This window comes from Prionailurus bengalensis, chromosome E4, assembly GCF_016509475.1.
Source record: "Prionailurus bengalensis isolate Pbe53 chromosome E4, Fcat_Pben_1.1_paternal_pri, whole genome shotgun sequence".
NCBI lineage: Eukaryota > Metazoa > Chordata > Mammalia > Carnivora > Felidae > Prionailurus > Prionailurus bengalensis.
In genome coordinates, this window is record NC_057360.1 from 34,623,139 (window position 1) to 34,631,944 (window position 8,806).

At 52.5% G+C, this 8,806-nt stretch overlaps 1 long non-coding RNA gene across 1 annotated transcript; it reads left to right on the forward strand.

The window, feature by feature from the left end:
• Positions 1 to 6,155: 6,155 nt before the first annotated feature.
• Positions 6,156 to 8,601, forward strand: LOC122476606. Its single transcript, XR_006295536.1, has 3 exons — positions 6,156 to 7,962; positions 8,394 to 8,445; positions 8,556 to 8,601. It is a non-coding gene; the product is annotated as an uncharacterized LOC122476606 (long non-coding RNA).
• Positions 8,602 to 8,806: the final 205 nt, after the last annotated feature.

Consider the following 8,806-nt stretch of genomic DNA (forward strand, 5'->3'; position numbering starts at 1 on the left):
TTACCCAAGGGCAACTGAAACATCTCTGAATCATTTTAAACAGAAAGGGCTGTGAACAGAACTGCGTTTTGTGTTCATGTCTCTGGCAGGAATGTGGAGATTACCTGGCTACAGTCTATCCTGGAAGCAAAGGACCAGTTAGGGACAGTGCAGGAGGGACAGGAGCGGCTGCATTCAACAGGTATGTGGTCAGCGACTGAACACGGGGGCTGCGTCAGGAAGTGGGAGGAGTCACATCCGACCCCGGTTTTCTGGCTTGAGCAACGTGGAGGGATGCTAGAAGATGGGAAAGAGAGGATGAGAAGCTGCTCTGAGTGAAAGACATAAGGCGCATTCGGTTCCTGTGCGGCCACAGATGAAATCATCCAGGGGGAGTGGGAAGAGGGGCCAGACAAGTCCTCAGTGGGCTTTAACAATCTTTGTTCACCCTCTCATCAAACACCATGCATCTTCTCTGGGCAAGGCACTTACGTCTTGTTACCAGGCATTTCTATCTATTAGTATAATATGTCCTTGATGACAAGAGGTGAGGAATTTCCAACCTAGGCTAGGTGTCCCCCAACCCCCACAGAAATGTCAAATTTATTATTTTTTTTAATGTTAAATGTTATTTTGAGAGAGAGAGAGAGAGAGACTGTGTGTGTGTGTGTGTGTGTGTGTGTATGTGTGTGGGGGGGGGGGGGAGCAGAGAGAGAGAATCTCAAGCAGGTTCGGTGCCATCAGCACAGGGCTTGATCCCAAGAACTGTGAGATCACGACCTGAGCTGAAATCAAGAGTTGGATGCTCAACGGACTGAGCCACCCAGGCACCCCACGTCGAATTTATTTTGAATCACTAGTCTCTATCATAGGCAATCCAGTGGATGTGGATCAAATTCTGGTTCTGTACCCAACGTTGAGTCAGCCGTGGGTTTACTCTGAGGCCTGAGCTATCGTGAAAGCAGGGTGACTGAGAAAAAGTAGCCACAGACTCTCTCAGTCTCAGAGCATATTTACATATTTACCCTAAGTCACCAGAGCCCCATAATGGAACCCAGACCTGATCATTTTAACGTCTAAATTTCAAAGATAATAATAATAATGAATGAAATACCGACTAGACTTGACAAATGAAAGCTTTTCAGGGAAGCGGAGGAGGGAGGGAGAGGGGGGAAAGATAAATATCTGAAAACAACATCTTGTTTTTACAAAGCAATGGACCAGTCGTTTGCCATCCATCAGCTAACAAATGCAGGAAAGTCCGGATTGATAGGAACGCTAGCAGAATGGGGACAAAGGGCTACAATGTATGGATTTTCTCATGATAAGAAGGTTGTTTCAGCCTTCACTGAAAATCTTTCCAGAGTGTCTGGTTAAGCTTTCCTGTTCTACTAAGTCAAGCTGGTTTTCTGATCCTGCTTCTGCATAGACCTGGAGCAGGTGAGAGGTGAGCCTGGCCAGAGCAGAGTTTAGGAGTTTATAGTTTCTTCCACAAGATTATAAAGCATGGTGCCAGAAGGCAGATCCTCAACGCTGTGTCTGGAGAAGAACCAAGGTCAAAGCTACATGATAAGGCCAAGACCTGACCATCAACCCAAGAAGCCAGGCAAGAGGCCAAAGACAGAAAGGGTCAAAATGAGAGGTTAGGGGGTTAGGGAGCTAGAGTCAAGGTGCTAGAGAATGGTGAGTGGAGACAGTGGTGAATGAGGGAGTCTGAAGGAATCCCCGAGATCAAGGATTGGTGATATACAGGTTTATTAGTTATCTATCGCTCCGTGTAACAAGAAACCCCAAAACTCAGTAGCCTAAAACAGCAAACATTTGCTATCTCAGAGTTTCTGTGCATCACGAATCCGAGCATGTCTTAGCCGGATGACTGGGGTTCAAAGCCTCTTACGAGGTTGGAGTCAAGCTGAAGACCCGAGCTGTGGCTTCCTCTAAAGGCTTTCTTAGGACAGTGGGGAGGATCCACTTCTAAGCTCCCTCCTGTGGTTGCTGGCAGGCCTCAATTCCTCCTCCCATGGGCCTCTCCATAGGCTGCCTAAGCATCCGCAAAACATGGTCGCTGATGACTGGAGAAAGAGAGAGAGACAGAAACCAGAAACTGAGAGATTAAATTAGGAGACAGCAAACCCCCAAGATGAAGATCACAGTCTTTTTATAACCTAATCTTGGAAGTGACATGTTCTATTCATTAGAGGCAAATCAAGAATCCAGCCCATGCCAAAGGGGAAGGGATTATACAAGGAGGTGAAAACCAAGAGGCAAGGAACTCTGGGGGCCATCATAAAGATTCCCAAGCCTGGTTCATTTAAAGGGACTTTACGGGCTGGACACCAGCGTGTGGAGCAGACAATTTCTTTGATGGATGAGAATATCGCAAAATTTCTGGCTTCTTCATCATCCATACTGGTTATTGTTTTCCATGGCAGCAGATGTTGAGATAGAAGGTATAGACAGCTAAGGTAACTATTTAGCGATTTCCAGATATTCTCTAGAAGTCGACTTTTGCCCAACTCATTGACGTCATTCTGACACTTGCCTTCTCATCGCGTCGATCCCTCCTCAAAAATTCCTATTGTCTGTGCTACAAATTAGCGTCTTCTCTAAAAGGCACTAACCTCTAATTGTCTGTATTTTCTCACAGTGCTGCCTTGACTGATAAATCTTCTGGGAGCCGAGCTCCAATACCTAGTCAGTTGCATCGGGAGGACGAAGTCTATTTCTGATGGTGGTGCGTGAAAGGCTTCCGCTCTTCTAAAGGAGTGTGACACCAACAGGTCGAGTGGGACCTTGGGATATGACGTGTGGTCAGAGTAACCTAACCAAGTCATATTCTGGGCCTGCCCAGCCCGGCTGGATGAAGTGTGACTCATCCGAATGCCTTGGAGAGAGAAGTGACAGGTGGATCCTTGGAAGGACCCTGAGAGGAGTGTACAGTGGGACCCTGGCTCCATGTTTTCACACGGGGACTGGGCTTTCAGGGAAGTCCTATTGAGAAGGCACGCTGCAAATACATCTGCCCACAGGGTTATAACAGCCAGGGACCGGGTCGAGTTTATGGAGAGGATACAGAGAAAATGAGAAAAGAAAAGCTGACAGCACTAGAGTATGAAGAAGGGAGGACGTACAAGAAGAGAAGGAAACTAGATGGGAGAGCCCACAGCAGAAATGTCTGAATGCTACCACGCCCAGCTCCGGACCCAGCAGCCATCTCTCTCTCATGGGCAAATTCATGTCACCAATGTTAGGGACTTCCTGCTAAGTTCTAGGCCCAGAGGACACAAGGATGAACAAAATGGACATCACTGCTACTCAACCAAAGTTCACTCTGGAGGGGAAACAGAAATAGAGGCAGGACAATGAGGCTCACAAGGAGGACATCAGGCCCTTAGGATGAAACTGTACCGACAGACATATCGAGGCCACCCCACCAGCACAGCAGAGTCAGTGGCCTTCTGGTTTGTAGCCCATCAATAGGGGACCCAGCCTGAGGAAAACGCCCCTCCAAACTTTTTTCACCCCAAGCCTGGGCCCTGGCTTTGGGCCACAACCCCCAAAACCTAGCGTTGGGCTCCCGCCCTAACTCACCTCATTTCTCCCTTGGCTTCTCCCTACACTGACCATCTCTCAGGATACGGGCCTTCTCATCCTTTCCCTGCCTCTTCCTTGCCCACCCAGAATCTTCGGGAGTGGCAAGAGCAAGAGAAGAAGCCAACGGCTGTCATGTGCCATGGGTTTGTGAAAGGCTATGTCCTCCAGTCTTGCTGACAGACAAAGGAAGGAGGTAGGCCCAAGAGAACTCTACATGGGCGAGGTCGAGGGGCATCTGGCCAAAGATAAGCAGAGGCCGAGCGTCCCCTCTCCCCTGCTCCTCTCTTAATGGCACTGCGCTCGCTTGTGGTGTTAGGAGGGCTGACCCTCCGGGCATACTACAAGGAAGACAACGCAGCTACGGAAGAAAATGGCAGCTGGTGAGTCTTTAGCTCCCAGGTAGGCATCTGGCTTTAAGTCTGCTCAGAGAACCCGAGACGTCTGTGGTTGCTGGCCTCCTCCACAGCCTCTGGCGAGGTCAGCTATCACAGCTCTGGAGTAGACTGTTGAGATAACCCCCATTTTTTTCCATTCCTCACCTACTTTTATGAGTAAGACTTTCTTCCCAATGTCTCCGCCCTAAATCCCTCCCACTCTTATCTCCTTCTACAATTAAAGGCAAAGAACGGGAGTCAGCGTAAGGTCACAGCTTCTGGACACTCTGCAGCACACAGAGGTCAAGAGCCTGGAGGCGTTAACCGTTCACACTGGAAAGCTGAGGATGCGGCCTGTCGAGTAGGACTTCGGGGGGGGACAGAAGGAAAGCCAGGGTGGGGGCAAGCCCCGCCAGAGGCCCTGGGGCTCCAGGAAAGCCGAGGGATGCGTGTCAGTGAACACATCTCCCAACAGCCCGTAGCCGCGTGGACAGGCCACGTGGATGTGCTTCCGGGTGAAAGTGGCAGTCTCCACGATGGGAGCTCCCTGGCCCAGCCCTGCCAGTGCTTGACATGGAGCCCCTCTCCGTAGCCCAGCACCCCCTCGCTTCTCTGACTCTTGCCTCCCCTTCTCCCACCAGGGCTCTGCATGGCGAGCCATCTTTTGGCCCTTCTGGTTGCCTCGGCAAGTTGCAGACACCCTCTCCCAGAGCTCCGGGCCTCGGCACGGCCTCCATGTGCACGTGGCTGCAATGCCCCTTCTCTTAGCTCTCTCCTGCTCATCCAGCGCCAGACGCCAACTCCTCCATCAAATGAGCCTCCGTGATGCTCAGAGGCCGGGCCGCCCCTTCTCCTCTGCCCCCCAACCCCAGGGTCGTCTCCCTCCCTAATCCCCACCCCCAGACTCAGCAAAGGGGGGGGCGGGCGGCTCCACAAGCCAAAAGGGGTGGGGGAGAGGGAGCAGGGAGGGGAGGCTGGGAACGCAGAGCCCCGGCCCCCTCCACATCCGCTGCTGCAATCACAGCCCACCCCCAGCTGACAAAAGGCCTTGTCAGAGCCAAGGGGTCTGGTGCCAGCCCCGCCCCTTGGAGCAGCGACAGCCGTGTGCTACATTTGCCCAATTCTGCAGCTGGGCTAATTACTGTGGTTCCCGAGCTTGGGGTCCAGCCCCAAACCAAACAAATTAGGACAAAAACCATAGGCTTCTTCATCCCTCTCATTCCCAGCCAGCAATTGCTGAAGGACCCCTATAATTGATGACAATGAAATAAAACCCCACCACCTGTCCTTACTCCTAAGGACTTGGGAGCCCGGCCAATACCTCGGCCCACCCCTCCGTGGCCACAGCAACGTGGAGTTGCGCAATGCTGCATTCCCAGTGCCAGCATCACCCCGGGAACAACCTGGGGCCTGTCCCGGCCCACGACATGATCCAGCCCGGAAGAATAACGCAGCTGGCGGGCGGGCTAAGAGGTGAGTGGACTTGCGGCCAGGACTGCCCCGGGGGTGGGCCAGCCCCGTGAGGCCTGGGGCTGGTGTGGATGCCGGGGGCAGGGGGGGGGGACGGGGGGGGGGGAAGGGGTGGTGTGGAGGGGATGGCAGCAGCTCTCGGCCCAGGTCTTCAGGAAACACAGAGGAAGGAAGTCCCAGGTGGACAACCCCCAGGAGGCCATACTCAGAATAAGTCAGGAAAAGCAGGAGTAAAAGCCAGCAGTAAGGCCTGGAAGTCAGTAGGAGGGCCCTGGCTTGAGCATCTAAGTTCAGGGACAGAGATTAAAACAAGGACCCAGTGATGTACAAGACCTGGGTGCTAGGGAAGGAGATCAAAACACAGGTTAGGCAAGGCTCCGCCAGCAGTGAGGGTACCTGGCCGAGATCAGACGTGGGTCGTGGACGCCCTGATGAGGGTCCGGCTTAGGTCCAGAAATACGGGTGATAAAAGAGGCCTGGCCAGGGGCAGAGAACCAACTTGTGATCCTGGCTACAGGGCCCGACACTGTTCTCCAACTCTGCCTTGCACGGAATTGCGCAGAGGGCTTGTTAAAACACAGACTGCGGAGGGCGCCTGGGTGGCTCGGCCCGTTAAGCATCTGGCTTCAGCTCAGGTCATGATCTCGTGGTTCGTGAGTTCTAGCCCTGTGATGGGCTCTGTGCTGGCAGCTAAGAACCTGGAGACTGCTTTGGATTCTGTCTGTTCTTCCTCTCTCTCTCTCTCTGCCCCTTTCCCACTCACACTCCATCTCTCTCTCTGAAAAAGAAACATTTAAACACACACACACACACACACACACACACACACACACACACAGAGTGCTAGAGTCCTTGATTCAGGAGGTCTAGGGGTGGGGGCAGCGCTGAGAATCTGTATTTCTGGGTAGTTCCCAGGGGATGCTGATGTTGTTGGTCCAAGGACCACACTTTGAGAACCACTGCTTTAAATATCTGGGGACAAGATATAATCCTCAGGCTGAAAGTGAGTGACAACCCGGGAGCCAAGAGGAAATCACCCAAGGTAATGTTGTACCCTGGACGTGTGTATTCTCCTGTCCCTTCCACACCTCCCAAATTCGTGTGTTGAAGCCCTCACTCCAAATGAGACTGTATTTGGAGACCGGGCTGTGAGGAGGCGATAAGGGTTAAATGAGGTCATGGGCGGGATGCCCTAATCCAACAGGGTTGGTGCATTTATAAGAAGAGGAAGAGACACCAGAACGCATGTTCCCTCTCCTTCCCCTCCACCCCTCTCCCTTGTGAGGACACAGCAAGAAGGCCATCTGGAAGCCAGGAAGGGCTCTCACCGGCACTTTGATCTCGGACTTCCAGCGTCCAGAACTGTGAGAAATACAAGTGTGTTGTTTCAGCCCCCAGTCTGGGGTGTTCCGCCATGGCCACGCAAGCGGACTCAGTCAGGCAGAGAGACCAAACAACGCGAGTAAATACTGAGACTTTGTAGAAAGAGGGAGAAAGGTATGCACGTACACCTCCCGAGCTGGCCGTACGGACGAGCCCACCTGTGGTTTCTGCTCGTCCAGACCCACCCTCACCTCTGACCCGACTTTCTCTGTTGCCTGCATTCCCGCACAATCTTAACGAGGAGGACTTTATCTCATCTCCGCTCCTCTCTCCATTTCTCTGCCACAGCCCCTGCCCTGCCCCAGGGCAAGCCTTCATCTCTGGTTCAAGGTCATGTCCTGAGCGTCCCAGCTGCCCCCGTTTCCTCTGCCTCAGTCTCCCTTCACCTCTGCCCTCGGCTCTGGCCCCGATCAATCACCCTAAAGCACAGTCAGGAGAAGCAGGGGTCGGTGGGGAAAGTGAGGACCGAGCCAGCCAGCGAGTCCCTGCGGAGGCGGCAACCACAGGTCAGGGAGGCTCGAGGAAGATTTATTGGCCACTGAACTCAGCCGGAGGGCGTGGGGTAAGAAGGCAGAGAGTGTAATCAAAGTGATATTTTATGTTCCTCCGTCTCAGGAAAATAATTGTTCCACTGGAACATCATTACACTATCGTTTTTCTACTCCTGTGCCACTTACAGGGAAATAGAAACTCACTTTCTTCTTCTTAATAAGCTGCAATTTCAATAACTCTAAAGGCTTTTTCTGAGACAGAGCCATCCTCCAGTGATGTGGTGAGGACAGGCGCCCCCTCCAGACTCCCAGGCGGGGGGAAGGCCTGACTGGCTCCTGGGGACAGCTGTCCCTTCTTCTTGATACTCTCCTTGCCTGTCATCCAGGGGACCAGCTGTCCCTATTCGCCCGGGACTAAGGGGTTTTCCAAGATGCTGGACTTCCAGTGCTAAATCCAGGTCAGTACTGGGCAAACCAGGACAGTTGGTGACTCTATCTTCCACCCACTGGGGACAAGAAAGCAACATGGTGCATTTAACAAGTATTTGTTAAGTACCTACAGCATGCCAGACACTCTCCAGGTGGCTGGGAAACGGGCAGATGCCAACAAACGAACACTTGCCCTCAGGAAACTTGCATTCGAGTGGAGAGATAAACAATAAACATACTAAGTAAGTACGTTATAGAACATGCTAGAAATGGATGGAGGAAAGCGAAACAGGGAAGGAAGATTGGCAGGGAGGTGTGGGGGGTGGCCATCTCAAATATGGTGATCAGGGTGGGCTTCACTAAGTTGGTGGCATTTGAGCCAAGTGCGAAGGGGGTGTGGAAGCAAGTTATGAGGATATCTGGGGGAAGGGCATTCCAGACAAAGGGATCGGCCAGTGCAAGGGCTCAGAGGCTGAGCTTGGCTCACATATTCAAGGAATTCCACAGAGGCCCATCGGCTGGAGCAGAGTGAGCAAAAGGGAAGGGCAGGAGAGAGGTGGAAACTATGGCCAGATACCAAGCCTTGTAGGGCTCTATAGATCACTGGGAGACCATTTGACTTTTACCTGGAATGAGAAGGAGAAAGAACACACTCTGATTTGTGTCCTCATAGACTCGTTCTGACTGCTATAGAAGTCCATCAGGAGGCTGTCGCCGTAACACCAGTAAGCAATGGCAGGCCGTAGACCAAGATGGTAATGGTGGAAGCGGTTAAAAAGAAGCTGGATCGGGGCGCCTGGGGGCTCAGTCGGTTAAGCAGCCCACTTTGGCTCAGGTCATGATCTCATGGTTTGCGAGTTCGAGCTCCGCATCAGGCCGTCTGCTGTCAGCACAGAACCTGCTTGAGCGCCTCTGTTCCCCACGCTCTCTCTGCCCCTCCCCCACCCGCGTGTGTGCGCATGCGCGCGCGCACGCTCCCTCTCTCTCTCTCAAAAATAAATAAACATTCAACAAAAACAAGAAGCCGGATTCTGGATATATTTTGAAGGTGAGGCCAACAGATTTTCCTGGGTATGAGGTGAGAAA